Source organism: Ammospiza nelsoni, chromosome Z, assembly GCF_027579445.1.
Source record: "Ammospiza nelsoni isolate bAmmNel1 chromosome Z, bAmmNel1.pri, whole genome shotgun sequence".
Classification (NCBI taxonomy): Eukaryota; Metazoa; Chordata; class Aves; order Passeriformes; family Passerellidae; genus Ammospiza; species Ammospiza nelsoni.
In genome coordinates this window covers 60,592,699-60,617,246 of record NC_080669.1, presented here as the reverse complement: position 1 = coordinate 60,617,246, position 24,548 = coordinate 60,592,699, and the positions used below count along the sequence as shown (strand labels likewise).

The following is a 24,548-nucleotide window of genomic DNA, read 5'->3' as shown; positions in this document are numbered from 1 at the left end:
ACTCAGCACTGTGGGAAGCCACTGCCATTGTCCAGCAAGCTATCATTTCCTAGATCCAGGTCTGGCATTCAAGTTATCTTGATAGCTATTGTTTAGCAAGTAACAAAAGGAATTACCTTTTACTTCACCAGATATTCCTGAAACAAACCTCAGGATTCAGGAAAAGAACAGGTGAAAACAATTGGTAACAGGAACCTTGCCCTTATTGTAATAAGGAAAGAGACACATCACAGCTACCCTTAGAGCTTGCATATTTATTGAACAAATCCTACTAAAATAGCTAAAATACATTGGGTACTTGCATTATTAAAGATCACATTGTTACAAAAGCCTGCATTTTCAGCAGTACACAACTGCAACTATACATAAATGCCACAACTGCTGAATATTACTTCTTGCTCTATGTACAGCACAGCAGACTTATCTATTCTATTGGAAAATAAAGTGAGTGCACAAGGAAAGGGATACAGAAGGTAGGGAAAGGAAAGAAATCTAGAAGTGCAGTGCATGCATTGGTATTTAACAGTCAGAAGCTAAGACAGTTCAGAACAAGGCCTGCCCTGTAAAAGGAATAGCTAAAAGACAGAATCATATAAAAAATTAAGGTGGGCTTTCAGACTGTGTCTAACACAACAACACTCCATGAGTAGATGATACTGCTTAGTTTTGTGGTTTGTGTTATTTTGTATTTATAGTAGTTTGGGAGCAAGAACAAAAATGTAAATTCCACATGTTGACAGTACTGTGGAAATGTACTCTTTCCCCTTTAGGACTTCTCTTCCCAGAAATTTGCTGTATTTTTCTTACTATATCCCCTAGTTTATGGATTTGAAGAGGACATTAAAACTTGTCCCTTCTTTAAAAAAGGCTTGTAAGAAAAAAAGACAAAAATCAAGAGATTTTGAGAAGTTGGTGGAAAATTATTGCTCATCTTTCTCCATAAGGTGGTTAGGAGTCAGAAGGGAGATTTTACGAAAATTACAGTTTTGTGATTGCTCCCACTATAACTGCATGTTTGTGAGTGGACACTGATAGGAAATCAGTTCCTCACTTGTACACTATAAGTAGTTACTCACCTACAGCACTGAATAAGAAAGCCACACTGAAGACACAAGTAAACAAGTCAGTCCAGTCTAAAGAACAACATTCAGAAAAACAAAGTACCAACACCCTCTCAGAACATGGAAATAAAAAATAACTCCATCAGAGCTACCTTGCCAAGGAGCATATTTAAAGTCCAAAATAGCACCATTCATCAGTGTCTCAAATCCCGTGGCAGCATCACGATCACTTACCACAAGGAAACCATGAGTTTCATACTACTTCTATACATCAAAAGAGTACATGGATAAAATATAGATATACAGACAATCGATGAAAATAAACTACTAGGCTTGTTACATCTAAATGAAAAAAAAGGGGGACTCTCAGCCTCTGCAAGAAGCAGTTTGGGTTGGTGGAAATGGAGAGAGTGGTTTACCGGTTGTGTGTGAGCTGTGGAGTTTGAGTAGTGAAAGACATTGCTGTGGTAGAACCAGGCCTGAGGGCCCACCTGTAATGTTTGTAAACATGGATTCACAGTGTGAAATTCTGAGAGCTTTCGCTTGAGTTAGAATGTTAAAAAATAGTTTTTATGGTACACGTTTGTCCACTGTTATTCTCTAAAGCAAGGCTCAGAGTCCCATAGTTTCTTCTTACACTTGATGATTTACACAGAAACAATTTCCAATATATGACACCATGACCTCATCAAACCCATACATCATATGTAATACGAATGGAGAAATTATGTTTAAAAAGAGTAGAGGTAATTGATTTTGGTGAAATGTTGTCCATAGCCACTTGCTGGAGCCAGGCGCACCCCCTCCTCCTCACTTTTCTTGCGATTCACTTCCTTTGAGATGGGGAGATTTCCCTGTGGAGAGGAAAAAGTGATGTTAGCTGTGCTTTGTTTGGTGGCATGCTCCCTTCTCTCATCCTAAAGTTTCCCTAGTTCCCTAGCTTTAGTTCAGCTACTAAACATGACTGAAGCACCTGATGCCACAGAGAACAAAGGGATGTTTGAAAACCAGGAAGTTCTTGCAGCGTCTAAGAAAAACATTTCACGTGGGCATGAACGAATGTGTCCTAGCAGCAAAAAATGCAGAAGATCCAACATGAAAGTACATTTTATTTACGAAATATCATCTTAATATTATGAGAACTTTTTCCAGGTTAGACCTCTCATTTTTAAAAAACTTTACTAATTAAGCAACCAACATACACTACTAAGTCACTTCTCTATAATAATCCACCAGAAAGAGCACACTAAAAAAACTGCAGTGTTTTCTTGTTCTGAGCTGGTAAGGAAGTGGTGTGCCATATGAGCCAGCTGCCTCAGATCTTTGTAACCACACATTTTAATAGAGTCTATTCAGCAAAGTTTTTAAACAGCATTTAAAAATATGCTTCATTTTAAGCCTCAGAATGAAGTCTAAAGGCTAAGAACATGCCTAAAGTACTTCGCTGATTATATGTCACTATGGGATCTGAAACAAAAATAATTTGTTTAGCTTAAGATAAAGAAAAAGAAAATCTGTGGCTTTTGTGTTTAAGTGGTAAGAATAGTAAAGGTGTTTTATTGCTCATATTGTTTAGGATGTGTTTGTCACATAAGCTCAATATCTCTCTTTGTTAAGGAAATTAAAGTTATCTTCTCCAAGTTCACTTTTTTTCTGATGTGCATTTCTGAATTAGGAATTAAACACATTGCAGTTTCCCAATCATCAATAAAGTGCAATTTTCAGCAATTTTCCTTTCTTCAAACCCAGAATATTCACTGGGATGTTCATACTTGCTACATTTACTTGTGCTGGGAATGAAGCCATCCCATGGCTCTCCCTCTCTTTATCACAGTGTACAGGACAACTTTTGGTTTTAGGTAGATGAATTCCCCATGGAGTTCTGCACTACACACAGGAGCAGTTTTCAGGCTGAGCACAGAGCAAAATCCCTTTCTGGAGACAGCTGGTAACCTGTTCCTTTGGGGCACCAAGAAACAGAGTAAAGGCGCAGAATTTGGTCAGTACATGCGCAGAAGGGTAAGGAGTTGTAACGCATATTTGCTAGACCAATATAGGTATTTTGCAAGAATTTCAAAATGAGAAAATAACATTTAAATTTTAGTGACTGCACAAATAGGTTTCCTCAAAGTACTCTAGAAAATTCCATCCTCATGATAATATTTTTAGTTATTTTTGCTTTGCTAAATTTGTTACTTGTGTATCATTACAGGATACAAAGGGAAAACTAGAAACTTACACATGCAAACAGGCACACCACACAGACCAAAGGTCTGGGCAAATTTCCAAAAGCATTGTGTTGGGCAGTTCCTTTTCAGCTGTGAAAACAATCTCAGTCCTGAAATCCTGCCATACAATCATGAGATATAAAGTCCCATGTGACCCTTCTACGTCTGGAAATAAACTGTCATTAAGAACTGAAGCCTTTTATGTTTGTTTGTTGCATGAAAATAAAATTAAAAACAAAAACAAACCCCCCCCCACTTTTATCTCAAATAATAGTTATTAAAAATCTATGTATTTTACTTTATATTTTCAGAAGTTCAAGCTATTTAGCATTGAGTAGATAAAAGCGCTCATCTAAAGGACTCAAAACTTTCTGCAGTTTTTTTCACCAATTTATCCTAATTAATTTTATAGTACAAATGAAAAAAATTCCAAATATGCACAGTTTCTGTTAAAGATGATTCTCTGCTGGAAGCTGGACTATGTGCAATCAATATTGAAATTGCATTTGAATGTCAATTGTGAAATAAAATTTGGAGCTAGTTCTAAAAACTGGCTGTTGTACTAGCACATGCCAAATATCTTCTGAAGAATTACATAAAGGCTAGGAAAAAAATTGTATTTTAAAAGCAGGAATCCAGTAACTTTAAAAGGGAAAAAGATTTATAATATGTTTTGGCTAGTTGAGAAACCATTATCCTTTCTGAGAACATTTTATTTTAAACTATGTACAGCCTAAACCCACAGCTATTCATAAATCCAATATAATGCAGCATTGTTGCTATGCTGCACATACTGCACAGTTTCATTCCTGTGCTTTAGAAGAAACTTTGTTTAATGATGATTGACAACTTACTGAAAGCTTCTAACTTAACATTTTGAATAAAAATCATCTAGTTAAGACACAGCTGATTCACAAAATTAGCAAATTCATTTGATGTAAGATTGACCCTACAGAGCACATTAATCAGGCTCTGGCACTGGTACCAGCCTTCTCAGCTGAACTTCTGGAATACTGTGAATGCTAAGAATCACAGTACTGCCATTAATGCTAGTTTAAAGACTGGCAGGCTGGCACATGAGGCTGCAAATATCCCACCTATAAACTTTAGAAGTTCCCTTGTAGAGGAAAAAGAGTAGAGGAAAATATAGTGTTATCCATATGGAACAATAGCAGAGTTTTGTTAACAATGAGCAGAAGCCTAGTTATTAACTGAAACTTAATCAAAACAATTTTCCATGTGTTCTCTTCTTACTTACCTGCTTGAGCCAGTAATTGAAAGGGAATATGAAAATAAAACACGTACATCATGCACATGGTTCTGCATAATCTTTATCTTTCACTACTGAAATTTCATGTCCAGTTCCATTTTTAAACCAGTAATGGTAACACAATAAAATCTTATTAATGCTGTCTGATGAGCCACATCTTCTGCCTTTGTATGTGGTACTTCTTGTCAAACTCAGATGAAAATTTTCAGGCTTGTATGCTCGTTACTCAAGCCAGGTAATCCACAAGCAAGATGCTTAATAAAAGATAAGCAACACCATCCAGTTCCTCCTGCTGCATTATCATTGACTTTTTCATCTGCATTGCTAGGAAAGCATTGCCAAAATAAAGCATTCAAAACTCAGATGTCAAGCTTGTAAAATCAAGAGACAGGCTTAAGAAATATGAGCCTTTGAAAATTAGTATGTTTTCCTTCTGGTATGCAGCCAACAAGAGTCCATGTTTTCTGCAAGCCTGAAGGCTAAAAACATAATTATAAAATGAAAACCGAGCTCTTCAGGTAACTGCATGGTGCAAGGGGCCAAGGCTTTAGGAAAAACAGAGCAACATGAGACTCGTGATGAAATCAGGAGTGCCGGCTACTTTCTTCAAGTGGTTGTAAAATAAAATCCATTGAACTTTCCATTTTAATTTTTTTTTCCCAAAAACTTTCATCTTAGCAAACTATTTCTTATATGAAAGAAATTACATAAATAACTTTACCTTTGGAAATCCCCCATCCCCACGGCAGGTTGGAAAGATCATCTGGCTCATCCAAATCATTGAACCTGGCTGATAAACCTGTAGTGACATAAATATATACAAGATCTTACTAACAAAGAGAGATTCATTAAATGCAGTGGTGTTCATGTGACAGACCACGTCACTAAAACAAGTCTAATGTCAGCACAGTTTGGCCCAGGGTGTTTAATGTTTAGTACATATATTTTGTACCCATGACAACATCTGTCTCTAGAGCATTCCAACTACATTGTTTTATGTTTGCCCACATTCAACAGATACTTTAAAAAAATAATTAAAAGAGTATAGAATGTGGTTTTTAAAATATCTTTAATAAATTCTTTATAGAGGATGTCTGTATTAATGAACTTGCTGAGGATATTGTAAGAAAACCTGTCCATTCCCTTTTCCACAGGTCACTGGCAAAGGGCTGCTTAATGAAGTTCATTATCTTTGCTGATGACTGTAGGTGACAAGAGCACCACACCTTTGATATCCTTTCACAATGACTGGTAAACTAGAATGCATAACTTGAAAAAGTTAGAATTCCGTGTTAGCTCCCTGCATTTTCCACATTAAAGAAATTCCAATCCATTGTAAAACACATACAATAAAGTAGCTGGCAGCAGGATTCAACAGTTAAGGTGCCGTCCTACAAGGTGCTGTCCACAGGAAAATTTTTCAATGTAAAATGGGCAAGATCCAAAGCTGGGCACTGACTACAGTAGAGGTTAAAGTGAACAAATAACAAGATGAATATCTCAGGCTCAAGATGATCTTAATCTTCAAGATGAAAATCAGAATATCTCTTCATCTCTGTCTCAAAAACACCAAGTTTTCAGGTACAAGTTACATACAATGCTGAAATTCTTAAATTTATTTTCTTGCTGGGTCATTCTCCTGGGCTCTTGGAGTTGGGAGAATTGAATTCTTTCTGCATGATGCCAGCATGTCAAACTATCAGTGTTTTGAGCTAGCCATTATAAATTACACCATTCAGATTTCTTTCCACTTTGGAAATCAAAAGTTTCATAGTCAGTTAAGTAAGTGCTGGGCCAGTTTTACCCATTCTCTTGCTCCTGTGCATATATTGAAACATGAGAAAAGTTTTCATTCCTGGGGAGGTGTATGTTGACAATTAGCTGTCACAACTGCACTAGTTCTATCCTGGAGAAAATATTGGAAGAGTATTTAAATCCTCTTCCCAATAGAAAATACTGAACTCTTCTATAATGCAGAGGAAAAAAATACAGAGGAGAGAAATTTAAAACAAAAAACTCAAGGCAGTGCCTGCTTTATACATTCTCCTGTGCTTTTCTGCAGTACAAACAGTACTTTCTACGGATTAAAGCAACAGATTTTTTTCATATCTGATGTCTCAGACAAGTCAGTTCAGCTCTCTGGGTGTGTTTGACATAAAATAACCAATGTGTGGCACAGGGCACTCTGTGAGTTCAGTTAATGCTCACTCTGAATATTTGAACACTTGTATGAAAGATATCAAGTAACCTCTGAGCTTTTCTGTCGCTATTTATAATCACTTGTTATTCATTCTGCAATTATGTCTTGATTTTATTGTGTAGTCATACTTTCTGTGGTGGGAAATAGCAGTAGGAGTTCAGCTCTACCGCAGGACATGCTGTTCACACCAGCAAAGTATACAAAATCTATATGGGAGGATCACATAAGCATCAGAATGCTGAATTAGTCATTATCATGAATACAAACTTGTATATTTTCCATGGAGTCTGAGATGTATTTAGGTTAGACTATGGGCTGTGTTATCCCTACTAACAACCTAATAGGAATAAAATAAGCACCAGAAGTTAGATGAAAAAGAAAGGATTCTTTAAATTAAATTCATAAAAGCTTGAAGGAGTTGCAGTTTGTGGGTGGATTTTGGGAATGAGGCAGGAGGGAAAAGGTGTAAAGTGTAAGATGAGCTTGCAACTATGCTCCAGGGTTTAAAAAAAACAAACACCAAAACCTATCACCTGCAGAATACCCCCATAATCCCCAAACAATCTTTCATAGTAATTCTCTGTTAAAAAAACAAAAAATCAATAATATCCTTTTTTCTTCTTCAAAAACAAATACTGTGGCCCATATTGGTAGATAATAATCACATGGACCTATTTCATATGAAGTTACTGTTCTGCTAGGACTGTACCAGAGCCCTGAATGGACAAAGGACATTGGGAGCAATGCTGAAAGGCTGGAGAATCATGGCTTGGAATCTGTCCAAGTGGAGGAAGATTCTGGAATGCAAAAAAAAGATGCTGGTGTAGAGAAGTCCACTTTAGATTTACTGTAATTCACCAGAAGGAGAAAAAGAAAAAAAGATATAAAACAAACCATGACATCTTGCTGTGCTTTATAAATGCAGAAGCTACTTAGAAGTTCAAATATACTGAAAACTAGGCTATTAGAAAAACACATAGAACATTAATTCAGTTACAGCAGCTCAAAAGTACTGATATAAATGTTGCAAGATGAGCTATGACAGAGGAAAGCAATGCTCCATTACAGAGTAGTATGCAAGAGTTACAACATTCCAGCTGTTAGCATGAAGCAAACACTTCTAAATAAATGCTTCCATTGAAACACACCAAATTTTCATTTCTTAGTACTTCCTGTGTGAATGTTATGCAAGTGCAGGCTTGGCTTAAATAACCAAAGTATCAGGACTCAAAACGGAATTAGTGAGCTTTAGGGTGGATTGAAAAGCACAGTTTCTGCAAGTCTGCATAATGCTGACTCACACTGATAGCCTCACTGTTTGATCCTCATTAGCCAGACAGTCAAGCCAGGAAGCTTCATTCATGAACCATCAGATGTGGGAAGAGCTACCTGAGACACAACAACATGCAATTCTGCCTTAAACATTGAGGCCAGTTTGAAAACTGGGAATTATGGGTTGTCTATGTGTTCAATTTTGTAGCCTCCAGTCTCCTGAAAAGATACAAATAATGCATTTTAATATTACAGAAGAGCAAAAGTGGAGGCAAATAAATGCCTGGTCTGTTTACCAGGTCTCTCAGATTCCAAAAGTACTGATAGTTTTTTGGGTTGTTTCAACTTGCGTTTTTTCAAACCAGGAGGGTTAAAAACCAGCAGAGTCCATTTTAGTCCTTTGGCCAACAGACTGAGAAACTCTTTTGCTCTTGCTCTGTTTTACCGACATTTCAAAATTCTAATTCCTGGATTTTTTTCCATTTTAAGCCATGCTTTCTTAAAGAACAGTGGTAAGGGAGTACAGTCTTTTGCCAAGCCTTAAAACAGATACATAAAATAATTTGAACAGAGCTGAACTTAACATACACTAAAAGTCACATCAAAATGCTAAAATTGATTTGGTACCCACTCTTCATTCCTATTCACTAAGAGCATCTTTCAAACATTCACATAAATTGATCAACAGCAAAAAACCCCAGATTTATGGCATGTTAACTTATTAAAATGAGTATACTCCTGTTAAGCATTCCCGAAGTTTTTATAGTTAAGAAACAATTGAGAAAACCCTTGTAATTATTATTTCTAAATTTTTTTTTCCTTTTTTCCCCCATGTGAACCTCAACTGAATTCTTGCAATCAAGTCTTATTCAGGATGTAGAGTGGTATTCAACTGCACTCTTGATTTCTTAACTAAAAGTTAATTGAAGAGCAACTGCTCTGAGGAAATCAGCAACAACCTTTTAGAGAAGCTTCAGGTAACCCCGTTGTCTTATAAACCAATTGTGAGACAGGGGGAAGTGAAAACAAAAAGGAAGTGATGACAAGTGCTGTAGATCCTAATTCCAAATAAAAAGTGACCATGTCCAATAATTCTGCCTAGGAAAGGAAAAGAAAAAAAGAAAAATATTTACTATATGGATTAGCAGTGTAATAGCAAACACAGATGGCCACATGCTGAGGAACATAGGAGTGGAATAATAGGAGGTGTGTGGGAAAAAGAAGGAAAGAAAGAGGTATGCATGTTCTCTCTGCAGCAGTGAGCAGCTGTGAGGACTGAGTGCCCTCTGCACCTAATCCAGAACAGAAAAGGGAGAGAGGCCACCCTCCTCCTGAGAGTGGGCTGCATAAGCAAAAAGAAGCACTGCTTCTCATTTCTGTACCCACATTTCTTTAAAATTTCTTAGTTACCAGCTAGTTTGAGCTGTAGATGTATGTTTCACAGCACATCCTACCATGTACTTTTTAATTCCCCCAAATGACTCCCACTGCAGTAAAACATTTTCTTTCTAACCAACATCCAACAATCACAATCCAAATGCATACACAATCTTACTGCACCACTACTCAAACACTAAATAAATAATTTTGTGAATGAAAACCTCACTAATTCTTTTTTAAACCAAACTGAAGGGAAAGCTTGTGCTAGGATCAAAGCTTTTGCCTCAGTGCAAGGGATAAACTAATGCTCCCATCCTCAGCAATTTATTTTTAAGACTATGAGTGAAACATTATGAAAGTACAAAATACAAATATCCGCCGTGTTCCTAACCTAGCACACAGGATTTAATAAATACAGCAACTGTCTGCTGAATGGTTGCTGCTTTTGGAGAGTTTAGTTGGACAGAAGTATTCTATCAGTCAAAGCTTTTATTTTCTAGACCTTCTGGAGAGGGCTACGACAAAGCTACATCAAGAGTACTCATCATTACTCCTTATTTCAGTGAGTCCTTAAAGTTTTGATGAGCCTCTGTTATGTTTAAGAAGCTGTACTCATGATGAAATGGGAGGCTGCTGTTGTGATAGCCTGATACTGTAACAGGCTCACTGAGGAAGATTTCCCTACAGAAACAGCAGAAACCAAACCTGCCCAAGTTAAAGTGCAACTTCATTACCTTAGCTTAATAATTTTAAAATGCTGTGAATGTGTGATTTAGCAGATGTGAGGCTTAACAATTTTGTGAACTTGTTTGCATTTTTGAGTATCTCTGCACCACGAGTCTGAGCCTCTGCCTGAGATGCAGCGACAGTCATCCCAAATAACCTGACGTCATGATTTCAGTATCCTGTCAGGGCAGCAGATTTTTTGTCATTCCTGGTTTTCACATCAGTGCCATGATTATCAAAAGAAAAAAAAAAAACAGTGGGGAAAATCAATAATTTACATTTATTTCGCTTGGGTTAGTTCCACAAAGTAAAGGTTAGATAAATGTTTTGAGAGAACTGATGAAGAATTACATCATGATTCTGCAGCTGGGATTGCTCCAAGTAGCACACCTCTGTGAGACTTTATCTGCCATTGCAATGATAATTAATACTTGGCAGTATATCAGCAGAACATGGCAAGACAGCTGTACACCTGAATTTGCCTTTGACTTCTCTACATCAGCATCTTTTGATGTATTTGCCTTTTCTTGGGGAAGATATTACTGCTGCTTTTTATTCCTCCCCATCTGATGACTCAAACTCACAACCACATAGAGATGAAAAGGCCTAAATGAGACAAGTATGCTTTTCCTTGCATCCCCCTCTCCACACTGCAAATGAATTACAAAGTTTATTTATTAGGTATTTGATGATTTTTGTAGTCCTTTTGCATCTCTTCTGCAATTTCTGTAAATTTCACAGAAGAGGATGTCATTTGCTCCTTCCCTACACAGCATAAGGAATTGACCTTGTAAAGCTTCTCCTATAAACCCCTTGTCATCTGTTTTCCTTTACTGTTCTTGAGGTTACACTGAAGCATCTCCTCCTATGCAGTCTCCTATCCTGGCTTATCTGCATCAGCTTCTTCAAGGGACTCATTCCTGTCCTCATCCATATACAGGCTGCATGTTTTATATGTGTATTTAAAAATAAGACTTCTGCACACTTCCTTACCCAGTAAGAACCCCTCTACAGAAACTTTAGCTGTATTCTAACATAGGTGATTGAATGAGGTTAGTTCTAGTAAACACTTCCCAACTTTCCCTGGGGAGGAATCCACTCCACACCACCTGAATGTGATGCAATTTTTAGGAATAAATTTTCACTTTTCTGCACCAGTAAGGATCAATCAATCCTACTTGTGTGCTACAAGTGTCATGCTGCTTTTTTACTTCGTTAATGCAAAAAAAAATTGCAAAACATTGTTAATATTTACCATGCATACAAAGACTAAGAGAAAAAAAATTAAGCAGTAACAAGTCATAAGTAATAAGTGAACACAATCATAAATGCTCCTCCAACTTCTTACTGAATTAATGAGTTTTACTAAGAGTAAACTATTACCAGAGTACTGCACTCCTCGAAAGGGAAAGAATATATTTATTTCAGAAAAAATAAAAAAACAAATGCATACTATGTGGAAAGTTCCATCAAGTAATAAAATGGCTGCAAATTACTTTGTTCCTCCAGTAAATTTCTATGTTCTCCAAAACTGCAAAACATCAGAGAAATCAAAATAAGCAAATCAGCCATCCAGAAAACCTAACTCAGAACCCAGTACAACCCCAGTACAACATATTTATTTTGTTTGCCTCTGTACCACAGTAATTTTTTTGTTTTACTTAACATGCAACATACAGAAAAACAACAACAACAAGGCTGAGAATTGAAATATTACTCTAGCTCTCAGTTAATTACAGAGAGTTTGTAATTTGCTCTTCAAGTGCAATAAGCTAGAGGTTAATTAGTAACTATTTGCACCTACATCTAATAGTAACTGCAGAAAAAGATGCATAAGCAAGTCTTTTGTTACAAACTGAGGTGGATGCACAACAAAAATTCTGACCCAAAGGATGCATAGTACTTTTTCAGTAGTTTCATACATAACATGGACAAATTACTTGAGCGACAGAGGAAGAAGAAAAGAAGCATGGTCAGAGGCTGACCAAAGAGTCTATTTAGTCCAATGTCCTCATTTTATCAAGTTTTGATCTTAAGGGGAAATCCAGCAAGAACAGTGGCCTGTAGTGAACTGTTAAGAATAGGGACAGAGATAGACCAGAATAATACCTCTCCTGTGTGCCCTCCCAAACCTGGCCCTCCACTCTTGGGGTACACAAAATGTATACATCAAGCAGTCTCCCAAAATAAGTGTTTATTTCTTCAAATTTCCTATATGTTTTCTAAATAATGCCCTGAATGCTGTAACTTACCAAAGGCTCAAGCGACTGCTTTGGACTGCAAGAGCTTTTCTCCCAAATACCAAAAAGATGAGCAGAAATCCAACCAGGGATGCAGTTCCCCAAGTGCAGAGCCCTTCTTTCCCCTCAGGAGGTGCCAGCCCCTTGCCCAAGTAGCATTTTGCAGGCAAGTATTGAAAAGCCCCAGCCATACTCTTGGAAATAGGAGAGAGAACAACGTTGTAGAGCCAGTCCTCGCTTACCTCATTAAAAGAGGTGTAATGAGGGCATCTGACTGTTAACAAGCGCTTGAAAGCACTGTGGTACATTTACCTGAAGCCTCCCTATTACCAGCCTCTACTGGACAGATAGTAATGCAGCTAAGTGCCACTCCGGACACAAAAGCACAAAATGTATCATGGATGTTCTGGAGGCTAAAAGTAATAAAAAAATCTGTGGGTTCTGGGACTCATCTCAGGAGCTGTGTAAACTCATACTCTATTGTGATGGAGATTTATCACAGATACACAGTCATTTTAAAGCAAAGAAGAAGATTTGCTCCTCTCTAACCTGACCTTTCTGAGGTAGCTATGAGGAGTCAATGTGTGCCTTCTAAACATCAGTGCTGGAAGAGGCCAGGGGTTCTTTCTGATAATGTGTGTATTAAGCCAAGGCTTTTACCACCTCCAGCGAGGACACACAGATTTCTTAGAACATTTTTTAACTTGCTCCCACCCAAGTATGCCAAGCCAGTAGAGATAATTAGGTTACTGTTTACAAAATTATTCCAGAGACACTTCTTCCTGCAGGATAAGAAAATCCTATTTATTCTGAGGGTGGGTTGTTTTTACTTGTTTGTTTGTTCATTTTGATGCAGTATTTACAAAAGGAAACATCAGGAATCCTCCCAGCAACAGGTACACAAGGATTCATTCAGTACTGCTACTATGAATTTGCCAGACCAGAAGTCCAAACAGAATTGCATGTAACACTCAAACAGTGATTCATACTATCATTCTACATTAAACATTTGGAAATAATATCTTTTTCACCTTTGAAGATTGTGCCCTCAATTAATATGGTTTAATGAGGTGAATAGATATTTGAAATAAAACCAAAATACAGATAGATAAAACTATTTTATTAAAATACCCTGTCCCTGTCAATGATGCCAGCTGAATTATGCATATAAAATTGTTCTAGAACTATTAAGTGTCCTCCTTTCCCCATCCCTTCAGCATACACAAGGATCAGAATTCAGTTATGAAGCAGCAGTATAGCAAAGTCAGAAAAAAAGTAAAAATATTGTTAGTGATGGCATTAGATCCCAAGCCTTAAAAAACCAATGTTATATCTATAGTGTTATTAGATGTATATTCTTATTTCTGATTCTCTGAAATTTCATCCTTTGAGAAAAAAATTATAAAGATTTTCCCTGGACTTAGTATTACATAAGCCTCCCATTCCATGTGTCAACACAGTTTGGTTCAGATAGAGTATGCTGGGGCAAAGTAGCAAAATTTTAGCATCCAGAGCATGTTTCTGACTGAGTAGAAACAAGTATATAAAAAGCTTTTGTCTTTTCATGTGCATATGAGCTCTACCACTGAAATATCCACAGTATCTATAGCTTTGTGCAAAAATTGTTTTTTTAAAAAACCTGCCTTTTCTACCCATAATCAAGTAAAGGTTTGTTTTTTGCTCAGCTGAACAGGTGGCTTGACAGAAGTATTGCAGAAACTGGTTTGTATTTCTGCTTACAAACTTTGAAAGCTGGAAAAGCATTAATTCTCCCTGAGTTTTCAGCAATCAAGTAGCACTGTGCAAACTATACACAATGTATAGCATGTGCATTACATAAGCATAATAAAAAAGCACAATATAAGTGTTCAGATGGCCAAAACTATTCAGCTTTCATCCCTCAGAATAAATTCTCTTGACCAAATTATGGCCATGCTATATGTGAGCAGAAGGGGGTCAGACAGTCCTGCAGGTTCTGTGTGGCTCTGACTTACCATAAAGGAGACTCCAATTCCAGTTCCAGTACCAGGCTTGGTAATAATCAACCAGGTATGAGTTTTCTCATGCCAGACCAAGAGCTGCTTTTGTCCAATGTGCATCTAGTAATAGGCTGGGCATAATGCCTTATTTCATCACCTTGCTCTTTTTTTTTTTCTTTTTGCATTTTTTTCCTTTTTTTTTTTTTTTTTTTATTTTCCTCAGAGCATATAAAAGCTTCCAAATAATGCCTGCCTCTGCCAGACCAATTCTAGACTCCATTCTCCACAAATAATCCTAAAATTATGAAAAGCTGTTCCAGCCCAGGGGCACAGAAAATTACAGAATGTTTAAAGACACCTGCATGTAACTCCCTGGAAAGAGGTTAGTTAAACTGGTATGAAATTTTAAACGCTAAATTTTCTTCAGAAATATCTTCACCTAATGTAAATGATATTATAAATTTCTCTACAAACTAGAAGAAGAAAACCCACACAAACAAAAAACTAAATGGGATGGTGATTCTTTTCTCTTCAACCAAATGCAGGCTGTCTTTTCTTTCCTTCTAACTTAAAAAAAAGGGCTTTTCTCCAAACTGTTCTCACCCCTAAAGGTCATCATCCCTTATTTCCCTTTTCCTCCAAGTAAGACTATAAAATGCAGGGAATGTAAATGACAAAATATGAGATAATAACCTCAGAAGTGATGCAGTTCAGGCAAGGATGCAGGACAGGAAGCATTCAGCCCAAGTGACCTACTTCCAGAGCATTTCTGCTCTGCGATGACACAGCTATACTGTACAACAGCCAGCCCAGAGACTCCCCACCAGCCAGAAATGCTGACAAGAAAGCCATCTCATTGTGGTAAGTCAGGAGAAAATTTATGATTGGCTCTACATTATCTTCCGTTTACTTTCAGAAAAGTCAAAATTAAAGTCTTAAGGATCTGTTTACTGATATACACATTTATTAGCTTTGTTAGTTTAAATTCTTTAAGCACCATCACTGTGAGGCCCCAGAACTTAAAATCCACAAGAAGGAGAAAAGGACACACCTGAGTGCTTTGAAAGCAAATAAACAGACTACTTCTCTAACTATCTAAAATGATGATCTGATTTCTTCGTTTAAAAGCTAATATTTACCATAACAAAAACAAACAACACAAAACCCAACCCTTTCGTGGTTTTGGTAGGAGCCTTCTTTGAGATCACAGAAAACTGGAATTGGGACTTCCTTACTCCCACTCTTCTAACATGTTTTTTATTTAAATTATGAAATCACTTTCAATGATTGAAAGTGGCAGAAAAAAATTTAAAACAAATTCCTTTTTTAAAATTCTTTTTTAGTTAGAAGTTTTTTCCCCCTTGTTAGCCAAAATTTTAGTTAATATTACGTAAAATTTTAGTTTATATTTCATAACACTCAGCACTTGCCACAAAGGCAGTATATAGAAGTTTTAGCATTTCAAATTAAAAGACCACTTAAGTGACCCCAGGTTTTATACATTGTACATATATATAAAAGGTTCTTTCCTCCTTCAGGTAGACACTTAAAGGAAATGCATTATGCAGAAGTAAGGACAGATCTTCAAATGGCAAATGTTCTTGTGTAAAATGGCTTAAAATGACCATGAGTTAAAATTATAAGAATAATAGGAAGTGCACTCTTCTGCTTTTCTGTTCCTCTTAAAATTGAGGATATTAATATAAAACAGGTGCAAGAAAGAATGATTAATTAATCAGGTAATTCTTATTTCAAGTCCAGGAAAAGGAGAAGTAGCATTGAAAACTAATGTGTTAAATAACTTGCCTTTACTGTTTAAAATGTTTAGGAAACATTTTATGAGAAAAGAAAATTAAGAAAGTAAGAGGGCAAGACAGTGAAGTTAAACTAAGAACTCATTTGTTCTCACTGAACAAGTTTATTCTAGTCTTTTCAAATCTTACTTTAAGCTTGGCTAAATAATTAATGAACTTTCAGACTGGCAAAGGAATAAGAAGGCTATTTTCCCCCATTTTTAAATATCTATCTGAGTCTACTGAAACACAATAGCTAAATTTTAACTGACCAGTGAGAGCAGGGTAGAGCCTTTGCATATACTGTGATATCAAAACAAAGTAAGCACTTTCATCATGTATTTCAGTGTGTAGAAAGTGTTGATATGCAAAGAAGAATATTTCCTGTAAATTAGAATGGTTAGAGAGATACTCGCAGTTAATACGAGAAGAAATATGCCAAAGACAAATGTGTCCACTACTGCAAGGAAAGTATGTCACTGGTCTGACTTAGAATTACATTTGGTGTTAGTGTGCCAGAAGTGAAAAACAGGGGGAGGAAGGGTGGTGGTAGGAGAAGAGATTCTGCCAAGTATCACATCTTAAACATCCTTGCAAGTTGGGGTAAAACCTAATAGTGCATTTTAATTTTTATCACAAAAAAGAAGGGGAACTTTTAAAAACAGCTAAATGAGGTCTGTATTTATGTTACACTGCAAAGTACACAATGGGACTAGACAGGTGGGTACGTTTTATTTTTTGCATTTGGATAGCTTTAAGTTGTATTTTATGTTCTGGCCCAGAGACTGGCTCTATAAAACTGACTACTACAGGAACCTTGCTAGATTTATAGAACCATCTGCTGGAAGAAATCAGTGGCTATTTTATGCCTTACTAAACTTAAAATAATCTTTTGTTCCATAATAGGCACACATTGCACAGAGCAGCCTGCATAACATCTAAAATGTGGGCTGATTGTCACCTTGGTGTTGGTAGGAAAACAGTTGCCTTGTCCAATATTCCACAGTTGTGTGAACAACATGTATTTTAGCATTATTTCTATTCACAGTTTAAGTGAATCATTTCCCTTTTAATTCCCCACCCCCATCTATTCACTTATACACAGATGAGCAAAGCACTTTGATGAAAGTAGGTTCCAGAATAGACTAAAACTCCAGAAATTTGCAAGTTTATTTTTGCAGATAGGAATGATAAAAACAAGGAGCCAAAAACAAAAACAAAGCCTTTATAACAGAGTACGTATTTGCTTATTTTAATAATTCTTTGATCATCACTCCTCCCCCATATCAAAACAATCCCAAAGAACCAGAAAGGGATAATATTAATGCAATTAGCCCAATCTTCATAAGAGTATGTCCCTCGGAACCTCACACTGGGAAAAAATATTATGTGCTAATGTACATCCTATGCAATGCTACTTAAAGCATTGCTCAATACTAATTAACATTAACATCATTTATCATTATTTTTTCCTGTAGCATCCAAAATGTATGACTTTTTTGCCAATACATGTATTTAATTTATATATGATTCTGACATAGCTGCATCCTCAACTAAGAAGGCTATAGGATGAAAAACTGTCTGAACAAAATCTGACTACTTTGAGCATTTTTCTGAAAAAATACAGTTACCTTTGTCCTCCTGAGTCTGAGACAGTCCTTCTCAGAGAATACCATTTTTACATGCATATCCTTAAAATCAGTAGTTTGTCAGCAGTGGTATCTCAGAATATAAAAATGGTCTTTAATCAATAAAAACAGAAACACAATTAGCACTGAAGGAAAGAGGTTGTTGTTCATTAAACACACTACAAACAAGTGCCTGTAAGTTCAGTCAGGTTTTAGGCCTAAACACTTTTTTCTAGAACAGATCTGTGTCACAAAGAATGGTGGTGTTTTCAGAAGGTTAACCTAATAAGAAAATTTAGGTTGCACCTTATGAACTTCCCGGACAGACTAACATTAAATCTTTTTCACTTACAAAGTGCAATGACCTATTTTTTCTTTTTGGGAGAAAGGTGTCAGTGTTGGCATTACTGGATATTGTTTTGTCTGCATGTGTTGCTACATATGTTATGATGTGTATTTTTCACAATAACTTAAATATTTCTTGTTTCAATTAAATAAGCCTTACTGCACAGAGACGGATTTCAGATTTTTATTAAAAAATGCAAGAAAATAAAAGATCCAAAATAAGGAGCTTTTCAGATTACATCAGTTATTGTATGGCAAGTCCCCATAGCCTCAAAAACTGTCATATAAAGGTCCTATTTATAAATGAGTATTGGGAACAGGGAAATAAGGTTTGTAATGACACAAAAAATTATTGATACTCTGCTAAAGCAACTAATTCTTACCATTTTTATGTTCTGTTAAGTCTTGGGATTGCAGTTTCTCTCAAGTAGCACAAGGAGAACAATCTGAAAACAATTTTAAAAAAATTAAAAATGAAAAAAAAAAGTAATTCCAACAGTCGCAATAGTTAAAAGGTTTTTCTTGCCAGCATAACAGTGGGTGAACCAAGTATAAGCTTCAGTGGTTAAGATTAAAGTCATGCAAATTATTCTAACCACACATATGCTTATATATCATGCATCTCTGCACTTCAGTGGTCTGTAGGCTTAAATATAGGACAAAGGAATCCCTGGTACCTGGATTTGCAGAACCCTATGCTATTCTTAGCACTGGGTATATTTCTGAAGAGCCCCATATGTAATGGTTAACACAAGTAAAAATCAGTCAAGAGGACAAAAACCTGTCAGTCTATGTTTACTGTAATTTGTGGTCCATTGTTCCCAGGCATACTACTAAGTGTGGGTTTTTGCAATCAAGGAACAAGTATAACACAATGTAACAGCCCAGAGAGTAGGTATTTTTGGAAATGGCACTGCATTACATAACCTCCAGTTTTCTCCCTCTCTCTATTCCACACACACCCCCTATTTTAAACAGGGAGAGAAAAAAAAGAAGAGTAGGTCCTACCTCATTTACCTTAAATTATCACGGTCTTAATGGACTGAATTTGTAGCATATCTCCTTTATCAGCTTTCTTTATAGAAACAAAAATTAAAATTCTCTTCTATTGATTACATATTTCTTACCTATAGCATGTATGTACGAAATATAATTAGGAATGAGTCATATGTTTACACAAACACACACATACATATTGGATTTAAAACTGCAAATTCATATATCCATAAATATACACAGAAATGTTTGAAAAAAGAAAAAGTAGCATGTACATGTACAGCAAAACATGGTTTGTTTTGGCTTTGTTATTTTGTTGCCTTTTTTTTCTCAAAAGAACCACCCAAAATTTAACTGCTGCACATGCAAAAATGCAGAAGGCTGTTGCAAGAATGACTGCTTTCTAAAAATAAACCCCAGCAGCCTGAGAGGAATCCAGTGTCAGGGCAGAGAAGAGGGAGATTCGTTTTACAAGGGAGAAGAAAGGAGATGATAAACCTGTCCTAGAGCCTTGCACGCATGCTAACAAAGCCAAGTGCATTGGGTTCAAAAACATATTTTGGTGTTTGCGTAGTGCAAAACCCAGAAAAAGGAAAACATTTTAGAAAATCACTTCTCATCTCCCCTTGCATGTGTGCAGAAAAATCCTCAGCCTAGAAATCCAGCCTTAAAGCACAAAGACAAAGAGTTAGACACACACACTGCACGTTTTCTCATTTTCCTTTAAAAAGCCTGTTTGGAAATGTGCACCGAGAGGGGAAAGCCAAGCTGCAGCAAAGTCCGGCTAAGGACAAAAAGAAATCTAAAAGAAATTAAAAGAAACAGAGAAACACAGAGAGAAGAAAGCAGAAAGGGGAGAAAGGGAGGGAGAGAGAGAGAAAGGGGATTAACTAAAAAAAATTAAATTCTGTGGATTGGAATTGTATATACTTACAGACAAAAGCCCCCGCTCCCTGCTCACTTTCTGTCCTTTCTACATGATCTGAAACACAAATGTGGATTACAAAAGGGCAGCATGCTACAGAAGGGAATTTATAGTTGGGGGAGTGGAGAGAGAGGGTAGGGGGTGTGGGTAAGAATGACTGCACCTCTTCCAAAGTGCAGCCTCGGAGAAAAAAAAAGAAAAAAGGGGTGGGGGTGGCTGGGGGAAAGTCTCTCTCTCTCTCCCCCCCGCCCCCCCTGCTGCCCGTTCCCTCTCTCGGGCTGGGTTTTCTTGCCAGCGCTGGTTATATTGAACAATGAGCTAATTCTGATGGTAGCTGGCCAGCTGCCAGCTCCATCCCCCTTTTACACTCACACACACACACACGCGCACACACACACACACACACACAGGCACAGGCACACGCTCTCTCCCTGCCCGCCCGCCTCCCCCCGCACGATGCTGCAGCGCCAGACTGCTTAGTCTGCAATAATCCGCAGCCCCGCGTTCCCCCCGCTGTCTGGGAGCCCCAGGGCAGCGCCCGCCCCGCTGCCGGCCGAGCCCGCCGGGGCAGCGCGGCTGCGGGGAGCGGGGCGATGCTGCGGGGAGCGGGGCGTGCTGGCTCCGGGCCGCGGGGATCCCGCACCCCTGGGCGGCGGCCAGCCCGGCCGGGCGGGGAGCGCGGCCAGCGCGCTGCGCAGCGCGGAGGGGCGGGCGGCGGGGGGGGCAGACGGAGCGCAGCCACGAACTGTAATAATAACCCTGCAAAGGGCATCTGAGGAGAAGGGAGGGAGGCGGAGGCAGCCGCCCGCCCGCCGCTTCGCATCGGCCGTGCCCGTCTGGGAGGGGAGAAGGCGGTGGGCGGGGAGGCCGCGGAGCGCCGGGAGCGTGCGGGCAGCGCGGGCCGGGGCCGCGGGCAGTGCCCGCAGCTGCGGGAGGGCGGGGCTGCCACCCGGGCTATCTCTGGGGCCGCCACCCGGGCTATCTCCGGGGCTATCTCCGGGGCCGTCACTGGGGCTGCCGCCGAAGGGTCGCACCGCGCTTGCAGCAGCGGGGTCGCGCCTTGAGGCAGAGCGTGCGCAGCGCTGCCAGGGATAGGCGACAGCGACAGACGAGCGACAGCGCGACACAAAGACTCTGCCAAGGCTCCCGCTGTGCGGGCACCGGGTAGAGGGTGCGGGGAAGGGACAGCGGATCCATGGAGGGACACAGGGCGGTGCGGTGCTCCACGGGGCCTCTCCCTCAAATGGTGTACAGGGGTATACAGCCAAAAAATCTGAGGAACGCGTGGAAAGAAGCAGATTCCCTGTTACCCCGCAGCGTGTGAAGGTATCTTCCTCAAAGTTAATGCCCTGGCAAGAGAGATTAAAATGGTATGAAGTCATTCGTGGTGCAGGCTAATAGAAGCTTCCTCTGTCAGGCCTAGGTTATAAGGAACTAACCTTGTTTTTCAAACCCACCGGTATTTAACTCCCCGTAAAACTGCATTGTTCCGTGGTCCATTTAGGATTTCCATTTTGTTGAGTGCAAGCAGTTGGCTAGCATGTCTCTGCTCCTTCCTGAGCAGCTACTACATGTCTGTGAATGCTTTGCAGGCCTGCTAGCTTCAGGAAAATTCAGCAGCTGGAAGGGAGAAACATGGGACATAAACAGCCCCTGATATTTAAACCCCTGGTAAGCTGTGGTAATAATTCTAAGTTTAGTGCATTAGGATCAGATCATTTGCCTTAAAAATACAGTTACTACTGCTCATGTCTGTTCAGCTGCCTACCTCCTCCACAGATTTCACCCATCAGCTGTTAAGACTGAAACACATCAGAGCTTGAATGTTAAAACTTTATCTGGAGAGAATGATTTAATTGTTGGCAGGGGGGAGGTTCTGAATAACAAATATGGGTCCAGTGCAGGTAGCAGGCCCTCATGGCACATGCCCAGGTGTGAGCAAGGGGTTCCTTTTTCCTTTGGTGCATCTTCTAACCTGTAGACTATATGTCCTAGCTAGTGAAATATCAGGGATTCACCACTTGTAGAGATTTGGCACCGTGGAATGAAGCTAGGCACCAAAGATCCGACTGTGGAAGGTGGGAAGCTTGTGCTGATGAAGCCCCCAAGAGGCTGAAGTGGACAATGCTGTTCTACAACACGGAGGAGGGGATGAACAGATTCTTTCAGGGATCCATGGCAGAATAATGGTTGCACTAAGTCAGAGTTGCAACTGAAGGTTTTTATTCTCAGAAGAATAAACATCCTATATTATGACTCTCATAGCAGAAAACTTATTGCAATCAATAAGTCATGTAATACAAAATTTCTAATACAGCTTAACTTAATTTTTTTCATCATCTAGGTTCTAATTTAACTTGTAATTTCTATTCACCTGGACCCTCTGCAGATAGTTTCCTGTAAAGGTGTGGAGAAGAGAGATATAAACTCCCAGCTAGAGCTGTCATGTCTTTCTCCATTCCCTGCTACCTCAAAACCACATGGGCCTAGTTTCCACAGTCTGTCTGTAGTCCATCCTCTGCAACCCGTTTGAGAATCTATTCACATCCTAAAATTCCTTCTGGAACCACCAAGAATGGCTGTGGATAGGTGTAAACATCCTTCTGAGCCCTTTTGGCTTAAATCTCCTTTCCAATGACCTGGTTTTGTATCATGAGTTAGCAACCTGCTTTGCTGTGCTCTGTGTATGTGACTGCCTGTGAAAAGTTATACCTGTCTGCTGCCTGTAACAAGCTATGCTGATAGGATCTGCTCCAAGTCTGCACTCTCTAGTTTGGCTTTAGTGTCTGCAGTTTCCTTTTTCTTAGCCAGCTTCCCTCAGCAGCTCTGATGGAAACTGGAAGCAAAGGTTTAGCTGTTAAGAGGAGTCAGAGGGCAAGAGCCTGCGTGGGAGAACAGAAGGGGGCAGTTTGGCCTCATTGTGAGGCAGGAAGGGTTTTGGAAATGCAATTACACTTCCAGATTTATGAACACAGAAGCCTAACATGGACTCCAGACAATGAGGTAGAAACAGAGAGATTAAGAACCAATTCAAGCAAACTGCTAATATTGAACTAAAATATCTTTGAAAAAGAAAAAAACTTTACTGAAATTATTAGTCAAGAAGTAAGTTTTTTATATTCGGTCTTTGTCAAAGCGGCAAGAGCATTAGGATGCTGAGAAACACCCAATAGGTGAGCAGCCTATTAGGGGAAAGCGTTGCCCTTTCTAAAATGCTCTGTTGCAATGTAGTGGAAATCTTTTTGCACCTGCAGTTCTGGCCTTCAGCCTGGGTGGGAATCCAATACCAACATTCCAATGCTCTTTTAGTCTTTAATCACTCCTCTAAAATTTCATTATTACACATGTGACACTCAGGTAGATTGTCCTGCTGTCCTCAGGAAAATAGGTTTAACCTCAAGCCTGATTGTTACACCATGTGGTTACCAAAACCAGTCTGACTTTGTTCTGCAGTCAATTATAGATATAGGGAAAAAGTTTGCCCCTTTCCTGCCTCTCATCTTTGACAATTCCCTTTGATTCCTTTTCTCTTTATTTCTATCTTTGTTCTGATTTATAATCCCTAAAATTGATAGAGTCCTGACCTACAAAGTATTACTGTTATACAAATAACCTAAAATGGGCCTGCAAAGTGGACAGAGCAGAACAGGCCGTTGTGGCTGAGGAAAAGGTAAAAGCAGCAGAACAAAAATTTATTTTTATAAAGCAGCTGAGAAACTCCATGGCTTGCAATGAATAGACCTAAAAAAATCACCAGAAAATCACTCTGAAGTTGTCCTTTCCAATTCTGACAGGAACCAGAGAAACTGTGGGCTGCAATTCCCAGTCTTCTCACCTCTGTCCTTCAGCCATCCAATTCCAACACTGGGCACAGCACACAACAATGGCAAGACTGTGGTCTGGAAATCCATCAGACTCAAGCCTTCTAGAGGTGGTTGAGAGCTGCCTGGTCCTGTGATGAATTGGTTTGGAATTGCCTGGAGCACTTGAAGAAGGAAGGGGGTTAGAAGGCGCACGAGATTCTGGGTACAGGTGACATCTTAGCAACTGGAGCCAGATCATGCACACAACTCATTGTAAACACATCCAAACCCCAAAATTCAGTTATATTTGCTTGTGGCTTTTGTGAATATGCAGTTTCTATTAATGGTATCTGCATGACTCAATTACTTACGTGGATAAGTCCTAAAAGCATCACAAAGAAACTCACCACATGGGTGAAAAGATAAAACATATATTGACAGTTTTCCTTTCCTTCAAATTCTTCAGTCACTTGTGCTTTTCCTATTCTTAAGTTCTATTCATTAGCATAGAGGGGGCAATGCCCATAAAGGGGGCAATGGATTTTAAGTGGATTATTACTAGGTATGAGAAATGATGTGTGATGTTTTTTGTGGCAACAAGATGGAAGAGTGGGACACTGTTAGCTGATGCTTTAAGAAGACACAAACTGTGGGTTGTATTTTCAGCTTAGTTTTCTGGGAGCTGGATTCAGTGGATTAGTT

The 24,548-nt window shown here is 38.8% G+C and overlaps 1 long non-coding RNA gene across 1 annotated transcript; it reads right to left on the bottom strand.

Moving 5' to 3' along the window:
- Positions 1 to 234: 234 nt before the first annotated feature.
- LOC132086830 (uncharacterized) lies at positions 235 to 20,240 on the bottom strand. The gene is made up of 4 exons (XR_009420444.1): positions 20,053 to 20,240; positions 18,506 to 18,568; positions 5,281 to 5,358; positions 235 to 1,915 (listed from the first exon to the last, which is right to left on the bottom strand). It is a non-coding gene; the product is annotated as an uncharacterized LOC132086830 (long non-coding RNA).
- Positions 20,241 to 24,548: the final 4,308 nt, after the last annotated feature.